General features: G+C 48.6%; 5 non-coding genes across 5 annotated transcripts; all 5 read right to left on the bottom strand.

The window, feature by feature from the left end:
- Positions 1-2,348: 2,348 nt before the first annotated feature.
- On the bottom strand, positions 2,349-2,460 carry TRNAL-CAA (transfer RNA leucine (anticodon CAA)). The gene is made up of 2 exons: positions 2,423-2,460; positions 2,349-2,394 (listed from the first exon to the last, which is right to left on the bottom strand). It is a non-coding gene; the product is annotated as a tRNA-Leu (tRNA).
- Positions 2,461-3,228: 768 nt separating this feature from the next.
- Positions 3,229-3,300, bottom strand: TRNAP-AGG (transfer RNA proline (anticodon AGG)). The gene has a single exon. It is a non-coding gene; the product is annotated as a tRNA-Pro (tRNA).
- A 6,598-nt stretch (positions 3,301-9,898) lies between these two features.
- Positions 9,899-9,971, bottom strand: TRNAV-CAC (transfer RNA valine (anticodon CAC)). The gene has a single exon. It is a non-coding gene; the product is annotated as a tRNA-Val (tRNA).
- Positions 9,972-13,052: 3,081 nt separating this feature from the next.
- On the bottom strand, positions 13,053-13,164 carry TRNAL-CAA (transfer RNA leucine (anticodon CAA)). The gene is made up of 2 exons: positions 13,127-13,164; positions 13,053-13,098 (listed from the first exon to the last, which is right to left on the bottom strand). It is a non-coding gene; the product is annotated as a tRNA-Leu (tRNA).
- A 768-nt stretch (positions 13,165-13,932) lies between these two features.
- Positions 13,933-14,004, bottom strand: TRNAP-AGG (transfer RNA proline (anticodon AGG)). Its single transcript has one exon. It is a non-coding gene; the product is annotated as a tRNA-Pro (tRNA).
- Between the last annotated feature and the right edge of the window lie 6,207 nt (positions 14,005-20,211).

The raw sequence follows: 20,211 nt of genomic DNA, 5'->3' as shown, positions 1-20,211 counted from the left end.
GTAGAATACAGCGCACCCCTGTGCTTCCCCCTGCGCCAGCTCTAAATTAGCTGCTGAGCGCCAACGCAGCCGTTCTTGCACCATGGTACAAGGATGACTGCGTTGAGGGGGAAATTGTTTTTGTGCAGGAAGGGACACCTTCCTGCCCAAAAAAAAAATCTTCAATGGTGATTTGCTCTTACTTCTATGTGTGCTGCAGAATGCATCACACATAGAAAGAGCAAAAACAAGGAGAAATGAAAACATTTCTCCTCAGTGCGCCACTCTAACGACACCCCTGGGATGGCGTTGGATTTTGGCGCTGACGCAGATTTACGCCAACTCCTAAATCTGGAGCAGCATCAAAATGCTATGGTGTTGCTGTGGCACACTCCCAACAACACCCATTGCACGCCCCTTCCAGGGAACGCGCTGCGTGCTAAGGGGCCGTATTTACAAGGTGGTGTTAAGCCACAAAAAGTGGCTGAACGCCATCTTGTAAATACCACGCAGTGCATAGTGCCACCGGGGCGTCACTAAAAGTGATGCTCCGGTGGCGATAGGGCCTTGTAAGTCTGGCACTTTATTTGCTCAAGGTGTGTGTTCTTGGTGAGGGCAGGAAAGCTATTTTCGCTCTCGTACCTTCCTTCCTTGGCTGGCTTGAATGCTGTAGGCTCAGGCTTCATTGCAAAGGTCAAACAGTGAGCAACTGACTGCCGTAAGCTGGCGCACCTCCTCTTGGTGAGCTGTGACAGATGCCCCAGGAGCGTAGTACCTCACGATGGTGAGGGATAGACACAGTCTCTTTTATCTCAGCTTGCCTGTCAGGTGAGGCAGGAAATGCAAATACTGTGAAAAAGCCCAGCGACTCGAACCAGGGACCTTTCGCATGTGAGGTGCGCATGATAACCACTACACTACACAAACAGACACACTTGCCGGCTTGCTTCATGTGGCTATGCATTGTACTGGAACCACCTCACTATGGAAACAGACACACCTGCTTGCTTTATGTGGCTATGCATTGGACTGGGATGCAAGGATGAGGGCCAATGTTCATGACGCTCAAAGCTGAGCCTTCCGGAACACGATCTCTTCCCTTGGAAGAAAGGAACTGGGATCACTTTCATTCCAAGAGGTGATTTCAGAACTGGACCCGAAATTACCATGGAGAAGCACTGTGCATTTAATGTTCCTACGAGCACTGCTGCTCCAGCACAGAAAAGCAGTTGCAAAGAAATCTCGCATACCTTCATGATGCTGAACCGTCTCGACGCCAGTATAAAGCATGTATTGCATTGCAACATGACATCTTACAAGAGTGAAAAGCAGAAATACTCCTGTTTAAAACACAGACTGAACCTATAAAGGTAGGGGTTTGTCTGGGATTTGAACCGAGGTCCTCTCACACCCGAAGCGAGAATCATACCCCTATACCAACTAGACTGCCGCTGCATAGTCATTTGAAACATCTTCTGAAGCGTCTTTCAGAAAAGCAGGGCCATTTGGAGGCTCTCTCTCTCTAAGCGTGCCATAGCAATTGATGTTTTCTGTCAAGGATTTTTTGTTTGTCTCTAGCAAGGCAAGAGGTAGTCAAAATGCCCTGTGCCAGTGAGCTGAACTAGGGCACTGATGTGAAAAGCAGACCCTTTCTGGTAGTTGTAACCCGCTGCAATTCATGGACCCTTGCACCTTAGACTTCCCAACCAGAATCACTGAAGGGCCTGCTAGCTCTTGAGCCAGAGGAGCATACCTCTTGGATTCAAACACACTTGCTCGATCAGCGCTCGATCAGGCTCGATTTATATTAGTGGCTCATAGGCCTGAAACACTCACCTGGGAGACGCAGGGTGGCTGATTTCCCGGAATGGCCCTTGATGGGGAAATCACCTCCTTTCCCCCGCCTCATTTCAGAATTGTGTGCTAGTCGCAAGACAGTGTTCAGGGGTTCATGGGTACTGCCTACTCCCAGCTGCCTCTCTGTCTTCTTCATGTAAATTGCAAGTCACGAGGAGGCACCATTGCCAATATGCTCCGCCCACCTAACCAAGAAACCTAGTTTGAGCTTGTCTGCCTGTGTTGTTGCAGGGGCAGTGTCTTCTTTGCCCAAAAGGTGGCAGGAGAGCCTCACTTCAAACGATAGAATCAACTGCTTAAGTAGAAAGCAGCATGGTAGTTACTGTCATAAAGTGCAGCTCTAACAGAAGGTGTGCCTGAGACGCCCCTTCCAGTGCTACACAGAATTTTGATTGAGGGCCCAGCCGATGGGTTGGTGGATTTCTACTCACATGCCACAGCAGCTTCCAAAGATAGTGGTGTGAGGAGCTGGCTCTGCAAGCAGAGCAAGATTTAAGGGAAGAAAATACACCTGTCAGAAGTGGGATTTGAACCCACGCCTCCATGAAGAGACCAGAAGGCTCAGCTTCACTGAAGATCAAGCTCTCTTGAGTCTGGCGCCTTAGACCACTCGGCCATCCTGACAGCCAAAGCAGTGTGCAGGTCGGACTCTTCAGTCTGCACTTGTTGATTTTGCCGCTTGCAATGTTCCTATCAAAGTCACAGCTTTAAAGGCCCCACAATATAACATGGCCAAGAAAAAAAAAAATAAACAGAACAAGAAACAATGCACATGCACGACCACCGAGGGATGCAGATAACTTTTTAGCGTCCTGCAATAGTAAAGCACGTTTTACACAGGTCACAAGTTTTTAAAGGTCATTTCTGTCTAAGTGTGCATTGAGAGAGACTGAGGTTTTAGGGAGCAAACACAAAAGCTGCTGCTGCCAAGTGTTTCTGCCCGGTCTCAAACCGGGGACTTTTCGCGTGTGAGGCGAATGTGATAACCACTACACTACAGAAACAAGCTTGCTGATTTGACTGAAGGAGCACAGTTCCCCTCATATGTTTGCACGATTTCCTCTATACTTTATCAGCAGTTGCTCGGAATGCGAGGGGTAAGTGTGAAAATTGCAGCGGTGTCGGACAGCATGCATACACTCAGACGTCCTGAAAAATCCCACAGCTGCGGGCAGAGACAGACAAATATCTGATGCCTAAATGCCAGGAAGGAGAGCCTGTGAAATCATCACACAGGGCGCACTGAGAGCAAGCAGGAAGGAAGCCAAGGTATTGTAATCCATTTTTCGCCTGAGGCAAAAAATATGTTTTGCGCAACAATGCTTCGAGTGGAATGAGAAATGTTGAGGGGTTGTGTATTTTGAGCAGGATTTGATTGTTTTCCGCTAAAATGGGCTCGTCCGGGATTTGAACCCGGGACCTCTCGCACCCTAAGCGAGAATCATACCCCTAGACCAACGAGCCTGGGCACAGAAATGCAACGGCTCCGACCCTGCTCGGAGGGTTGGTGACAGAGAGTGGGAGACTACATCCCAAAGCAAGAAACTGCACATGGTGCTCTCTTCTGCAGTACGACTAGAGTCATTTGCATGGTCTTCATCGAACATGACATAAAAAGCCTCTATTCTTTAGACATTTTGGCCCAGATTTACAAGAAAATGACTAAGCGCGACGCTGTGCCAAATTTGCAAGCCCCACGCGCCGTCATTTTCAAAATGCAGGAAAGCGCCGTATTTAGTAGAATACAGCGCACCCCTGTGCTTCCCCCTTCGCCAGCTCTAAATTAGCTGCTGAGCGCCAACGCAGCCGTTCTTGCACCATGGTACAAGGATGACTGCGTTGAGGGGGAAATTGTTTTTGTGCAGGAAGGGACACCTTCCTGCCCAAAAAAAAAATCTTCAATGGTGATTTGCTCTTACTTCTATGTGTGCTGCAGAATGCATCACACATAGAAAGAGCAAAAACAAGGAGAAATGAAAACATTTCTCCTCAGTGCGCCACTCTAACGACACCCCTGGGATGGCGTTGGATTTTGGCGCTGACGCAGATTTACGCCAACTCCTAAATCTGGAGCAGCATCAAAATGCTATGGTGTTGCTGTGGCACACTCCCAACAACACCCATTGCACGCCCCTTCCAGGGAACGCGCTGCGTGCTAAGGGGCCGTATTTACAAGGTGGTGTTAAGCCACAAAAAGTGGCTGAACGCCATCTTGTAAATACCGCGCAGTGCATAGTGCCACCGGGGCATCACTAAAAGTGATGCTCCGGTGGCGATAGGGCCTTGTAAGTCTGGCACTTTATTTGCTCAAGGTGTGTGTTCTTGGTGAGGGCAGGAAAGCTATTTTCGCTCTTGTACCTTCCTTCCTTGGCTGGCTTGAATGCTGTAGGCTCAGGCTTCATTGCAAAGGTCAAACAGTGAGCAACTGACTGCCGTAAGCTGGCGCACCTCCTCTTGGTGAGCTGTGACAGATGCCCCAGGAGCGTAGTACCTCACGATGGTGAGGGATAGACACAGTCTCTTTTATCTCAGCTTGCCTGTCAGGTGAGGCAGGAAATGCAAATACTGTGAAAAAGCCCAGCGACTCGAACCAGGGACCTTTCGCATGTGAGGTGCGCATGATAACCACTACACTACACAAACAGACACACTTGCCGGCTTGCTTCATGTGGCTATGCATTGTACTGGAACCACCTCACTATGGAAACAGACACACCTGCTTGCTTTATGTGGCTATGCATTGGACTGGGATGCAAGGATGAGGGCCAATGTTCATGACGCTCAAAGCTGAGCCTTCCGGAACACGATCTCTTCCCTTGGAAGAAAGGAACTGGGATCACTTTCATTCCAAGAGGTGATTTCAGAACTGGACCCGAAATTACCATGGAGAAGCACTGTGCATTTAATGTTCCTACGAGCACTGCTGCTCCAGCACAGAAAAGCAGTTGCAAAGAAATCTCGCATACCTTCATGATGCTGAACCGTCTCGACGCCAGTATAAAGCATGTATTGCATTGCAACATGACATCTTACAAGAGTGAAAAGCAGAAATACTCCTGTTTAAAACACAGACTGAACCTATAAAGGTAGGGGTTTGTCTGGGATTTGAACCGAGGTCCTCTCACACCCGAAGCGAGAATCATACCCCTATACCAACTAGACTGCCGCTGCATAGTCATTTGAAACATCTTCTGAAGCGTCTTTCAGAAAAGCAGGGCCATTTGGAGGCTCTCTCTCTCTAAGCGTGCCATAGCAATTGATGTTTTCTGTCAAGGATTTTTTGTTTGTCTCTAGCAAGGCAAGAGGTAGTCAAAATGCCCTGTGCCAGTGAGCTGAACTAGGGCACTGATGTGAAAAGCAGACCCTTTCTGTTAGTTGTAACCCGCTGCAAGTCATGGACCCTTGCACCTTAGACTTCCCAACCAGAAGCACTGAAGGGCCTGCTAGCTCTTGAGCCAGAGGAGCATGCCTCTTGGATTCAAGCACACTTGCTCGATCAGCGCTCGATCAGGCGAGATTTATATTAGTGGCTCATAGGCCTGAAACACTCACCTGGGAGACGCAGGGTGGCTGATTTCCCGGAATGGCACTTGATGGGGAAATCACCTCCTTTCCCCCGCCTCATTTCAGAATTGTGTGCTAGTCGCATGACAGTGTTCAGGGGTTCATGGGTACTGCCTACTCCCAGCTGCCTCTCTGTCTTCTTCATGTAAATTGCAAGTCACGAGGAGGCACCATTGCCAATATGCTCCGCCCACCTAACCAAGAAACCTAGTTTGAGCTTGTCTGCCTGTGTTGTTGCAGGGGCAGTATCTTCTTTGCCCAAAAGGTGGCAGGAGAGCCTCACTTCAAACGATAGAATCAACTGCTTAAGTAGAAAGCAGCATGGTAGTTACTGTCATAAAGTGCAGCTCTAACAGAAGGTGTGCCTGAGACGCCCCTTCCAGTAATACACAGAATTTTGATTGAGGGCCCAGCCGATGGGTTGGTGGATTTCTACTCACATGCCACAGCAACTTCCAAAGATAGTGGTGTGAGGAGCTGGCTCTGCAAGCAGAGCAAGATTTAAGGGAAGAAAATACACATGTCAGAAGTGGGATTTGAACCCACGCCTCCATGAAGAGACCAGAAGGCTCAGCTTCACTGAAGATCAAGCTCTCTTGAGTCTGGCGCCTTAGACCACTCGACCATCCTGACAGCCAAAACAGTGTGCAGGTCGGACTCTTCAGTCTGCACTTGTTGATTTTGCCACTTGCAATGTTCCTATCAAAGTCACAGCTTTAAAGGCCCCACAATATAACATGGCCAAGAAAAAAAAAAAAACAGAACAAGAAACAATGCACATGCACGACCACCGAGGGATACGGATAACTTTTTAGCGTCCTGCAATAGTAAAGCACGTTTTACACAGGTCACAAGTTTTTAAAGGTCATTTCTGTCTAAGTGTGCATTGAGAGAGACTGAGGTTTTAGGGAGCAAACACAAAAGCTGCTGCTGCCAAGTGTTTCTGCCCGGTCTCAAACCAGGGACTTTTCGCGTGTGAGGCGAACGTGATAACCACTACACTACAGAAACAAGCTTGCTGATTTGACTGAAGGAGCACAGTTCCCCTCATATGTTTGCACGATTTCCTCTATACTTTATCAGCAGTTGCTCGGAATGCGAGGGGTAAGTGTGAAAATTGCAGCGGTGTCAGCCAGCATGCATACACTCAGACGTCCTGAAAAATCCCACAGCTGCGGGCAGAGACAGACAAATATCTGATGCCTAAATGCCAGGAAGGAGAGCCTGTGAAATCATCACACAGGGCGCACTGAGAGCAAGCAGGAAGGAAGCCAAGGCATTGTAATCCATTTTTCGCCTGAGGCAAAAAATATGTTTTGCGCAACAATGCTTCGAGTGGAATGAGAAATGTTGAGGGGTTGTGTATTTTGAGCAGGATTTGATTGTTTTACGCTAAAATGGGCTCGTCTGGGATTTGAACCCGGGACCTCTCCCACCCTAAGCGAGAATCATACCCCTAGACCAACGAGCCTGGGCACAGAAATGCAACGGCTCCGACCCTGCTCGGAGGTTTGGTGACAGAGAGTGGGAGACTTCATCCCAAAGCAAGAAACTGCACATGGTGCTCTCTTCTGCAGTACGACTAGAGTCATTTGCATGGTCTTCATCGAACATGACATAAAAAGCCTCTATCCTTTAGACATTTTGGCCCAGATTTACAAGAAAATGACTAAGCGCGACGCTGTTCCAAATTTGCAAGCCCCACGCGCCGCCATTTTCAAAATGCAGGGAAGCGCCATATTTAGTAGAATACAGCGCACCCCTGTGCTTCCCCCTGCGCCAGCTCTAAATTAGCTGCTGAGCGCCAATGCAGCCGTTCTTGCACCATGGTACAAGGATGACTGCGTTGAGGGGGAAAATGTTTTTGTGCAGGAAGGGACACCTTCCTGCCCAAAAACAAAATCTTCAATGGTGATTTGCTCTTACTTCTATGTGTGCTGCAGAATGCATCACACATAGAAAGAGCAAAAACAAGGAGAAATGAAAACATTTCTTCTCAGTGCGCCACTCTAACGACACCCCTGGGATGGCGTTGGATTTTGGCGCTGACGCAGATTTACGCCAACTCCTAAATCTGGAGCAGCATCAAAATGCTATGGTGTTGCTGTGGCACACTCCCAACAACACCCATTGCACGCCCCTTCCAGGGAACGCGCTGCGTGCTAAGGGGCCGTATTTACAAGGTGGTGTTAAGCCACAAAAAGTGGCTGAACGCCATCTTGTAAATACCGCGCAGTGCATAGTGCCACCGGAGCGTCACTAAAAGTGATGCTCCGGTGGCGATAGGGCCTTGTAAGTCTGGCACTTTATTTGCTCAAGGTGTGTGTTCTTGGTGAGGGCAGGAAAGCTATTTTCGCTCTCGTACCTTCCTTCCTTGGCTGGCTTGAATGCTGTAGGCTCAGGCTTCATTGCAAAGGTCAAACAGTGAGCAACTGACTGCCGTAAGCTGGCGCAACTCCTCTTGGTGAGCTGTGACAGATGCCCCAGGAGCGTAGTACCTCACGATGGTGAGGGATAGACACAGTCTCTTTTATCTCAGCTTGCCTGTCAGGTGAGGCAGGAAATGCAAATACTGTGAAAAAGCCCAGCAACTCGAACCAGGGACCTTTCGCATGTGAGGTGCGCATGATAACCACTACACTACACAAACAGACACACTTGCCGGCTTGCTTCATGTGGCTATGCATTGTACTGGAACCACCACACTATGGACACAGACACACCTGCTTGCTTTATGTGGCTATGCATTGGACTGGGATGCAAGGATGAGGGCCAATGTTCATGACGCTCAAAGCTGAGCCTTCCGGAACACGATCTCTTCCCTTGGAAGAAAGGAACTGGGATCACTTTCATTCCAAGAGGTGATTTCAGAACTGGACCCGAAATTACCATGGAGAAGCACTGTGCATTTAATGTTCCTACGAGCACTGCTGCTCCAGCACAGAAAAGCAGTTGCAAAGAAATCTCGCATACCTTCATGATGCTGAACCGTCTCGACGCCAGTATAAAGCATGTATTGCATTGCAACATGACATCTTACAAGAGTGAAAAGCAGAAATACTCCTGTTTAAAACACAGACTGAACCTATAAAGGTAGGGGTTTGTCTGGGATTTGAACCGAGGTCCTCTCACACCCGAAGCGAGAATCATACCCCTATACCAACTAGACTGCCGCTGCATAGTCATTTGAAACATCTTCTGAAGCGTCTTTCAGAAAAGCAGGGCCATTTGGAGGCTCTCTCTCTCTAAGCGTGCCATAGCAATTGATGTTTTCTGTCAAGGATTTTTTGTTTGTCTCTAGCAAGGCAAGAGGTAGTCAAAATGCCCTGTGCCAGTGAGCTGAACTAGGGCACTGATGTGAAAAGCAGACCCTTTCTGGTAGTTGTAACCCGCTGCAAGTCATGGACCCTTGCACCTTAGACTTCCCAACCAGAAGCACTGAAGGGCCTGCTAGCTCTTGAGCCAGAGGAGCATGCCTCTTGGATTCAAGCACACTTGCTCGATCAGGCGAGATTTATATTAGTGGCTCATAGGCCTGAAACACTCACCTGGGAGACGCAGGGTGGCTGATTTCCCGGAATGGCCCTTGATGGGGAAATCACCTCCTTTCCCCCGCCTCATTTCAGAATTGTGTGCTAGTCGCATGACAGTGTTCAGGGGTTCATGGGTACTGCCTACTCCCAGCTGCCTCTCTGTCTTCTTCATGTAAATTGCAAGTCACGAGGAGGCACCATTGCCAATATGCTCCGCCCACCTAACCAAGAAACCTAGTTTGAGCTTGTCTGCCTGTGTTGTTGCAGGGGCAGTATCTTCTTTGCCCAAAAGGTGGCAGGAGAGCCTCACTTCAAACGATAGAATCAACTGCTTAAGTAGAAAGCAGCATGGTAGTTACTGTCATAAAGTGCAGCTCTAACAGAAGGTGTGCCTGAGACGCCCCTTCCAGTAATACACAGAATTTTGATTGAGGGCCCAGCCGATGGGTTGGTGGATTTCTACTCACATGCCACAGCAGCTTCCAAAGATAGTGGTGTGAGGAGCTGGCTCTGCAAGCAGAGCAAGATTTAAGGGAAGAAAATACACATGTCAGAAGTGGGATTTGAACCCACGCCTCCATGAAGAGACCAGAAGGCTCAGCTTCACTGAAGATCAAGCTCTCTTGAGTCTGGCGCCTTAGACCACTCGACCATCCTGACAGCCAAAACAGTGTGCAGGTCGGACTCTTCAGTCTGCACTTGTTGATTTTGCCACTTGCAATGTTCCTATCAAAGTCACAGCTTTAAAGGCCCCACAATATAACATGGCCAAGAAAAAAAAAAAAACAGAACAAGAAACAATGCACAAGCACGACCACCGAGGGATACAGATAACTTTTTAGCGTCCTGCAATAGTAAAGCACGTTTTACACAGGTCACAAGTTTTTAAAGGTCATTTCTGTCTAAGTGTGCATTGAGAGAGACTGAGGTTTTAGGGAGCAAACACAAAAGCTGCTGCTTCCAAGTGTTTCTGCCCAGTCTCGAACCGGGGACCGTTCGCGTGTGAGGCGAACGTGATAACCACTACACTACAGAAACAAGCTTGCTGGTTTGACTGAAGGAGCACAGTTCCCCTCATATGTTTGCACGATTTCCTCTATACTTTATCAGCAGTTGCTCGGAATGCGAGGGGTAAGTGTGAAAATTGCAGCGGTGTCAGCCAGCATGCATACACTCATACGTCCTGAAAAATCCCACAGCTGCGGGCAGAGACAGACAAATATCTGATGCCTAAATGCCAGGAAGGAGAGCCTGTGAAATCATCACACAGGGCGCACTGAGAGCAAGCAGGAAGGAAGCCAAGGCATTGTAATCCATTTTTCGCCTGAGGCAAAAAATATGTTTTGCGCAACAATGCTTCGAGTGGAATGAGAAATGTTGAGGGGTTGTGTATTTTGAGCAGGATTTGATTGTTTTCCGCTAAAATGGGCTCGTCTGGGATTTGAACCCGGGACCTCTCACACCCTAAGCGAGAATCATACCCCTAGACCAACGAGCCTGGGCACAGAAATGCAACGGCTCCGACCCTGCTCGGAGGTTTGGTGACAGAGAGTGGGAGACTTCATCCCAAAGCAAGAAACTGCACATGGTGCTCTCTTCTGCAGTACGACTAGAGTCATTTGCATGGTCTTCATCGAACATGACATAAAAAGCCTCTATCCTTTAGACATTTTGGCCCAGATTTACAAGAAAATGACTAAGCGCGACGCTGTTCCAAATTTGCAAGCCCCACGCGCAGCCATTTTCAAAATGCAGGGAAGCGCCATATTTAGTAGAATACAGCGCACCCCTGTGCTTCCCCCTGCGCCAGCTCTAAATTAGCTGCTGAGCGCCAATGCAGCCGTTCTTGCACCATGGTACAAGGATGACTGCGTTGAGGGGGAAAATGTTTTTGTGCAGGAAGGGACACCTTCCTGCCCAAAAACAAAATCTTCAATGGTGATTTGCTCTTACTTCTATGTGTGCTGCAGAATGCATCACACATAGAAAGAGCAAAAACAAGGAGAAATGAAAACATTTCTTCTCAGTGCGCCACTCTAACGACACCCCTGGGATGGCGTTGGATTTTGGCGCTGACGCAGATTTACGCCAACTCCTAAATCTGGAGCAGCATCAAAATGCTATGGTGTTGCTGTGGCACACTCCCAACAACACCCATTGCACGCCCCTTCCAGGGAACGCGCTGCGTGCTAAGGGGCCGTATTTACAAGGTGGTGTTAAGCCACAAAAAGTGGCTGAACGCCATCTTGTAAATACCGCGCAGTGCATAGTGCCACCGGGGCGTCACTAAAAGTGATGCTCCGGTGGCGATAGGGCCTTGTAAGTCTGGCACTTTATTTGCTCAAGGTGTGTGTTCTTGGTGAGGGCAGGAAAGCTATTTTCGCTCTCGTACCTTCCTTCCTTGGCTGGCTTGAATGCTGTAGGCTCAGGCTTCATTGCAAAGGTCAAACAGTGAGCAACTGACTGCCGTAAGCTGGCGCAACTCCTCTTGGTGAGCTGTGACAGATGCCCCACGAGCGTAGTACCTCACGATGGTGAGGGATAGACACAGTCTCTTTTATCTCAGCTTGCCTGTCAGGTGAGGCAGGAAATGCAAATACTGTGAAAAAGCCCAGCGACTCGAACCAGGGACCTTTCGCATGTGAGGTGCGCATGATAACCACTACACTACACAAACAGACACACTTGCCGGCTTCCTTCATGTGGCTATGCATTGTACTGGAACCACCACACTATGGAAACAGACACACCTGCTTGCTTTATGTGGCTATGCATTGGACTGGGATGCAAGGATGAGGGCCAATGTTCATGACGCTCAAAGCTGAGCCTTCCGGAACACGATCTCTTCCCTTGGAAGAAAGGAACTGGGATCACTTTCATTCCAAGAGGTGATTTCAGAACTGGACCCGAAATTACCATGGAGAAGCACTGTGCATTTAATGTTCCTACGAGCACTGCTGCTCCAGCACAGAAAAGCAGTTGCAAAGAAATCTCGCATACCTTCATGATGCTGAACCGTCTCGACGCCAGTATAAAGCATGTATTGCATTGCAACATGACATCTTACAAGAGTGAAAAGCAGAAATACTCCTGTTTAAAACACAGACTGAACCTATAAAGGTAGGGGTTTGTCTGGGATTTGAACCGAGGTCCTCTCACACCCGAAGCGAGAATCATACCCTTTTACCAACTAGACTGCCGCTGCATAGTCATTTGAAACATCTTCTGAAGCGTCTTTCAGAAAAGCAGGGCCATTTGGAGGCTCTCTCTCTCTAAGCGTGCCATAGCAATTGATGTTTTCTGTCAAGGATTTTTTGTTTGTCTCTAGCAAGGCAAGAGGTAGTCAAAATGCCCTGTGCCAGTGAGCTGAACTAGGGCACTGATGTGAAAAGCAGACCCTTTCTGTTAGTTGTAACCCGCTGCAAGTCATGGACCCTTGCACCTTAGACTTCCCAACCAGAAGCACTGAAGGGCCTGCTAGCTCTTGAGCCAGAGGAGAATGCCTCTTGGATTCAAGCACACTTGCTCGATCAGCGCTCGATCAGGCGAGATTTATATTAGTGGCTCATAGGCCTGAAACACTCACCTGGGAGACACAGGGTGACTGATTTCCCGGAATGGCCCTTGATGGGGAAATCACCTCCTTTCCCCCGCCTCATTTCAGAATTGTGTGCTAGTCGCAAGACAGTGTTCAGGGGTTCATGGGTACTGCCTACTCCCAGCTGCCTCTCTGTCTTCTTCATGTAAATTGCAAGTCACGAGGAGGCACCATTGCCAATATGCTCCGCCCACCTAACCAAGAATCCTAGTTTTAGCTTGTCTGCCTGTGTTGTTGCAGGGGCAGTGTCTTCTTTGCCCAAAAGGTGGCAGGAGAGCCTCACTTCAAACGATAGAATCAACTGCTTAAGTAGAAACCAGCATGGTAGTTACTGTCATAAAGTGCAGCTCTAACAGAAGGTGTGCCTGAGACGCCCCTTCCAGTAATACACAGAATTTTGATTGAGGGCCCAGCCGATGGGTTGGTGGATTTCTCCTCACATGCCACAGCAGCTTCCAAAGATAGTGGTGTGAGGAGCTGGCTCTGCAAGCAGAGCAAGATTTAAGGGAAGAAAATACACCTGTCAGAAGTGGGATTTGAACCCACGCCTCCATGAAGAGACCAGAAGGCTCAGCTTCACTGAAGATCAAGCTCTCTTGAGTCTGGCGCCTTAGACCACTCGGCCATCCTGACAGCCAAAACAGTGTGCAGGTCGGACTCTTCAGTCTGCACTTGTTGATTTTGCCGCTTGCAATGTTCCTATCAAAGTCACAGCTTTAAAGGCCCCACAATATAACATGGCCAAGAAAAAAAAAAAAAAACAGAACAAGAAACAATGCACATGCACGACCACCGAGGGATGCAGATAACTTTTTAGCGTCCTGCAATAGTAAAGCACGTTTTACACAGGTCACAAGTTTTTAAAGGTCATTTCTGTCTAAGTGTGCATTGAGAGAGACTGAGGTTTTAGGGAGCAAACACAAAAGCTGCTGCTTCCAAGTGTTTCTACCCGGTCTCGAACCGGGGACCTTTCGCGTGTGAGGCGAACGTGATAACCACTACACTACATAAACAAGCTTGCTGGTTTGACTGAAGGAGCACAGTTCCCCTCATATGTTTGCACGATTTCCTCTATACTTTATCAGCAGTTGCTCGGAATGCGAGGGGTAAGTGTGAAAATTGCAGCGGTGTCAGCCAGCATGCATACACTCAGACGTCCTGAAAAATCCCACAGCTGCGGGCAGAGACAGACAAATATCTGATGCCTAAATGCCAGGAAGGAGAGCCTGTGAAATCATCACACAGGGCGCACTGAGAGCAAGCAGGAAGGAAGCCAAGGCATTGTAATCCATTTTTCGCCTGAGGCAAAAAATATGTTTTGCGCAACAATGCTTCGAGTGGAATGAGAAATGTTGAGGGGTTGTGTATTTTGAGCAGGATTTGATTGTTTTCCGCTAAAATGGGCTCGTCTGGGATTTGAACCCGGGACCTCTCGCACCCTAAGCGAGAATCATACCCCTAGACCAACGAGCCTGGGCACAGAAATGCAACGGCTCCGACCCTGCTCGGAGGTTTGGTGACAGAGAGTGGGAGACTACATCCCAAAGCAAGAAACTGCACATGGTGCTCTCTTCTGCAGTACGACTAGAGTCATTTGCATGGTCTTCATCGAACATGACATAAAAAGCCTCTATCCTTTAGACATTTTGGCCCAGATTTACAAGAAAATGACTAAGCGCGACGCTGTGCCAAATTTGCAAGCCCCACGCGCCGTCATTTTCAAAATGCAGGAAAGCGCCGTATTTAGTAGAATACAGCGCACCCCTGTGCTTCCCCCTGCGCCAGCTCTAAATTAGCTGCTGAGCGCCAACGCAGCCGTTCTTGCACCATGGTACAAGGATGACTGCGTTGAGGGGGAAATTGTTTTTGTGCAGGAAGGGACACCTTCCTGCCCAAAAAAAAAATCTTCAATGGTGATTTGCTCTTACTTCTATGTGTGCTGCAGAATGCATCACACATAGAAAGAGCAAAAACAAGGAGAAATGAAAACATTTCTCCTCAGTGCGCCACTCTAACGACACCCCTGGGATGGCGTTGGATTTTGGCGCTGACGCAGATTTACGCCAACTCCTAAATCTGGAGCAGCATCAAAATGCTATGGTGTTGCTGTGGCACACTCCCAACAACACCCATTGCACGCCCCTTCCAGGGAACGCGCTGCGTGCTAAGGGGCCGTATTTACAAGGTGGTGTTAAGCCACAAAAAGTGGCTGAACGCCATCTTGTAAATACCGCGCAGTGCATAGTGCCACCGGGGCGTCACTAAAAGTGATGCTCCGGTGGCGATAGGGCCTTGTAAGTCTGGCACTTTATTTGCTCAAGGTGTGTGTTCTTGGTGAGGGCAGGAAAGCTATTTTCGCTCTCGTACCTTCCTTCCTTGGCTGGCTTGAATGCTGTAGGCTCAGGCTTCATTGCAAAGGTCAAACAGTGAGCAACTGACTGCCGTAAGCTGGCGCACCTCCTCTTGGTGAGCTGTGACAGATGCCCCAGGAGCGTAGTACCTCACGATGGTGAGGGATAGACACAGTCTCTTTTATCTCAGCTTGCCTGTCAGGGGAGGCAGGAAATGCAAATACTGTGAAAAAGCCCAGCGACTCGAACCAGGGACCTTTCGCATGTGAGGTGCGCATGATAACCACTACACTACACAAACAGACACACTTGCCGGCTTGCTTCATGTGGCTATGCATTGTACTGGAACCACCTCACTATGGAAACAGACACACCTGCTTGCTTTATGTGGCTATGCATTGGACTGGGATGCAAGGATGAGGGCCAATGTTCATGACGCTCAAAGCTGAGCCTTCCGGAACACGATCTCTTCCCTTGGAAGAAAGGAACTGGGATCACTTTCATTCCAAGAGGTGATTTCAGAACTGGACCCGAAATTACCATGGAGAAGCACTGTGCATTTAATGTTCCTACGAGCACTGCTGCTCCAGCACAGAAAAGCAGTTGCAAAGAAATCTCGCATACCTTCATGATGCTGAACCGTCTCGACGCCAGTATAAAGCATGTATTGCATTGCAACATGACATCTTACAAGAGTGAAAAGCAGAAATACTCCTGTTTAAAACACAGACTGAACCTATAAAGGTAGGGGTTTGTCTGGGATTTGAACCGAGGTCCTCTCACACCCGAAGCGAGAATCATACCCCTATACCAACTAGACTGCCGCCGCATAGTCATTTGAAACATCTTCTGAAGCGTCTTTCAGAAAAGCAGGGCCATTTGGAGGCTCTCTCTCTCTAAGCGTGCCATAGCAATTGATGTTTTCTGTCAAGGATTTTTTGTTTGTCTCTAGCAAGGCAAGAGGTAGTCAAAATGCCCTGTGCCAGTGAGCTGAACTAGGGCACTGATGTGAAAAGCAGACCCTTTCTGTTAGTTGTAACCCGCTGCAAGTCATGGACCCTTGCACCTTAGACTTCCCAACCAGAAGCACTGAAGGGCCTGCTAGCTCTTGAGCCAGAGGAGCATGCCTCTTGGATTCAAGCACACTTGCTCGATCAGCGCTCGATCAGGCGAGATTTATATTAGTGGCTCATAGGCCTGAAACACTCACCTGGGAGACGCAGGGTGGCTGATTTCCCGGAATGGCCCTTGATGGGGAAATCACCTCCTTTCCCCCGCCTCATTTCAGAATTGTGTGCTAGTCGCATGACAGTGTTCAGGGGTTCATGGGTACTGCCTACTCCCAGCTGCCTCTCTGTCTTCTTCATGTAAATTGCAAGTCACGAGGAGGCACCATTGCCAATATGCTCCGCCCACCTAACCAAGAAACCTAGTTTGAGCTTGTCTGCCTGTGTTGTTGCAGGGGCAGTATCTTCTTTGCCCAAAAGGTGGCAGGAGAGCCTCACTTCAAACGATAGAATCAACTGCTTAAGTAGAAAGCAGCATGGTAGTTACTGTCATAAAGTGCAGCTCTAACAGAAGGTGTGCCTGAGACGCCCCTTCCAGTAATACACAGAATTTTGATTGAGGGCCCAGCCGATGGGTTGGTGGATTTCTACTCACATGCCACAGCAGCTTCCAAAGATAGTGGTGTGAGGATCTGGCTCTGCAAGCAGAGCAAGATTTAAGGGAAGAAAATACACCTATCAGAAGTGGGATTTGAACCCACGCCTCCATGAAGAGACCAGAAGGCTCAACTTCACTGAAGATCAAGCTCTCTTGAGTCTGGCGCCTTAGACCACTCGGCCATCCTGACAGCCGAAACAGTGTGCAGGTCGGACTCTTCAGTCTGCACTTGTTGATTTTGCCGCTTGCAATGTTCCTATCAAAGTCACAGCTTTAAAGGCCCCACAATATAACATGGCCAAGAAAAAAAAAAAAAAACAGAACAAGAAACAATGCACATGCACGACCACCGAGGGATGCAGATAACTTTTTAGCGTCCTGCAATAGTAAAGAACGTTTTACACAGGTCACAAGTTTTTAAAGGTCATTTCTGTCTAAGTGCGCATTGAGAGAGACTGAGGTTTTAGGGAGCAAGCACAAAAGCTGCTGCTTCCAAGTGTTTCTGCCCGATCTCGAACCGGGGACCTTTCACGTGTGAGGCAAACGTGATAACCACTACACTACAGAAACAAGCTTGCTGGTTTGACTGAAGGAGCACAGTTCCCCTCATATGTTTGCACGATTTCCTCTATACTTTATCAGCAGTTGCTCGGAATGCGAGGGGTAAGTGTGAAAATTGCAGCGGTGTCAGCCAGCATGCATACACTCAGACGTCCTGAAAAATCCCACAGCTGCGGGCAGAGACAGACAAATATCTGATGCCTAAATGCCAGGAAGGAGAGCCTGTGAAATCATCACACAGGGCGCACTGAGAGCAAGCAGGAAGGAAGCCAAGGCATTGTAATCCATTTTTCGCCTGAGGCAAAAAATATGTTTTGCGCAACAATGCTTCGAGTGGAATGAGAAATGTTGAGGGGTTGTGTATTTTGAGCAGGATTTGATTGTTTTCCGCTAAAATGGGCTCGTCCGGGATTTGAACCTGGACCTCGCGCCCCCTAAGCGAGAATCATACCCCTGGACCAACGAGCCTCGGCACAGAAATGCAACGGCTCCGACCCTGCTCGGAGGTTTGGTGACAGAGAGTGGGAGACTACATCCCAAAGCAAGAAACTGCACATGGTGCTCTCTTCTGCAGTACGACTAGAGTCATTTGCATGGTCTTCATCGAACATGACATAAAAAGCCTCTATCCTTTAGACATTTTGGCCCAGATTTACAAGAAAATGACTAAGCGCGACGCTGTGCCAAATTTGCAAGCCCCACGCGCCGTCATTTTCAAAATGCAGGGAAGCGCCGTATTTAGTAGAATACAGCGCACCCCTGTGCTTCCCCCTGCGCCAGCTCTAAATTAGCTGCTGAGCGCCAATGCAGCCGTTCTTGCACCATGGTACAAGGATGACTGCGTTGAGGGGGAAATTGTTTTTGTGCAGGAAGGGACACCTTCCTGCCCAAAAAAAAAATCTTCGATGGTGATTTGCTCTTACTTCTATGTGAGCTGCAGAATGCATCACACATAGAAAGAGCAAAAACAAGGAGAAATGAAAACATTTGTCCTCAGTGCGCCACTCTAACGACACCCCTGGGATGGCGTTGGATTTTGGCGCTGACGCAGATTTACGCCAACTCCTAAATCTGGAGCAGCATCAAAATGCTATGGTGTTGCTGTGGCACACTCCCAACAACACCCATTGCACGCCCCTTCCAGGGAACGCGCTGCATGCTAAGGGGCCGTATTTACAAGGTGGTGTTAAGCCACGAAAAGTGGCTGAACGCCATCTTGTAAATACCGCGCAGTGCATAGTGCCACCGGGGCGTCACTAAAAGTGATGCTCCGGTGGCGATAGGGCCTTGTAAGTCTGGCACTTTATTTGCTCAAGGTGTGTGTTCTTGGTGAGGGCAGGAAAGCTATTTTCGCTGTCGTACCTTCCTTCCTTGGCTGGCTTGAATGCTGTAGGCTCAGGCTTCATTGCAAAGGTCAAACAGTGAGCAACTGACTGCCGTAAGCTGGCGCAACTCCTCTTGGTGAGCTGTGACAGATGCCCCAGCAGCGTAGTACCTCACGATGGTGAGGGATAGACACAGTCTCTTTTATCTCAGCTTGCCTGTCAGGTGAGGCAGGAAATGCAAATACTGTAAAAAAGCCCAGCGACTCGAACCAGGGACCTTTCGCACGTGAGGTGCGCATGATAACCACTACACTACACAAACATACACACTTGCCGGCTTGCTTTATATGGCTATGCATTGTACTGGAACCACCACACTATGGAAACAGACACACCTGCTTGCTTTATGTGGCTATGCATTGGACTGGGATGCATGGATGAGGGCCAATGTTCATGACGCTCATAGCTGAGTCTTCCGGAACACGATCTCTTCCCTTGGAAGAAAGGAACTGGGATCACTTTCATTCCAAGAGGTGATTTCAGAACTGGACCCGAAATTACCATGGAGAAGCACTGTGCATTTAATGTTCCTACGAGCACTGCTGCTCCAGCACAGAAAAGCAGTTGCAAAGAAATCTCGCATACCTTCATGATGCTGAACCGTCTTGACGCCAGTATAAAGCATGTATTGCATTGCAACATGACATCTTACAAGAGTGAAAAGCAGAAATACTCCTGTTTAAAACACAGACTGAACCTATAAAGGTAGGGGTTTGTCTGGGATTTGAACCGAGGTCCTCTCACACCCGAAGCGAGAATCATACCCCTATACCAACTAGACTGCCGCTGCATAGTCATTTGAAACATCTTCTGAAGCGTCTTTCAGAAAAGCAGGGCCATTTGGAGGCTCTCTCTCTCTAAGCGTGCCATAGCAATTGATGTTTTCTGTCAAGGATTTTTTGTTTGTCTCTAGCAAGGCAAGAGGTAGTCAAAATGCCCTGTGCCAGTGAGCTGAACTAGGGCACTGATGTGAAAAGCAGACCCTTTCTGGTAGTTGTAACCCGCTGCAAGTCATGGACCCTTGCACCTTAGACTTCCCAACCAGAAGCACTGAAGGGCCTGCTAGCTCTTGCGCCAGAGGAGCATGCCTCTTGGATTCAAGCACACTTGCTCGATCAGCGCTCGATCAGGCGAGATTTATATTAGTGGCTCATAGGCCTGAAACACTCACCTGGGAGACGCAGGGTGGCTGATTTCCCGGAATGGCCCTTGATGGGGAAATCACCTCCTTTCCCCCGCCTCATTTCAGAATTGTGTGCTAGTCGCAAGACAGTGTTCAGGGGTTCATGGGTACTGCCTACTCCCAGCTGCCTCTCTGTCTTCTTCATGTAAATTGCAAGTCACGAGGAGGCACCATTGCCAATATGCTCCGCCCACCTTACCAAGAAACCTAGTTTGAGCTTGTCTGCCTGTGTTGTTGCAGGGGCAGTGTCTTCTTTGCACAAAAGGTGGCAGGAGAGCCTCACTTCAAACGATAGAATCAACTGCTTAAGTAGAAACCAGCATGGTAGTTACTGTCATAAAGTGCAGCTCTAACAGAAGGTGTGCCTGAGACGCCGCTTCCAGTAATACACAGAATTTTGATTGAGGGCCCAGCCGATGGGTTGGTGGTTTTCTCCTCACATGCCACAGCAGCTTCCAAAGATAGTGGTGTGAGGAGCTGGCTCTGCAAGCAGAGCAAGATTTAAGGGAAGAAAATACAGCTGTCAGAAGTGGGA

The sequence above is a fragment of the Pleurodeles waltl genome, unplaced genomic scaffold (genome assembly GCF_031143425.1).
Source record: "Pleurodeles waltl isolate 20211129_DDA unplaced genomic scaffold, aPleWal1.hap1.20221129 scaffold_91, whole genome shotgun sequence".
In the NCBI taxonomy this organism is placed as follows: domain Eukaryota; kingdom Metazoa; phylum Chordata; class Amphibia; order Caudata; family Salamandridae; genus Pleurodeles; species Pleurodeles waltl.
This window is presented reverse-complemented; position numbering and strand designations above follow the sequence as displayed.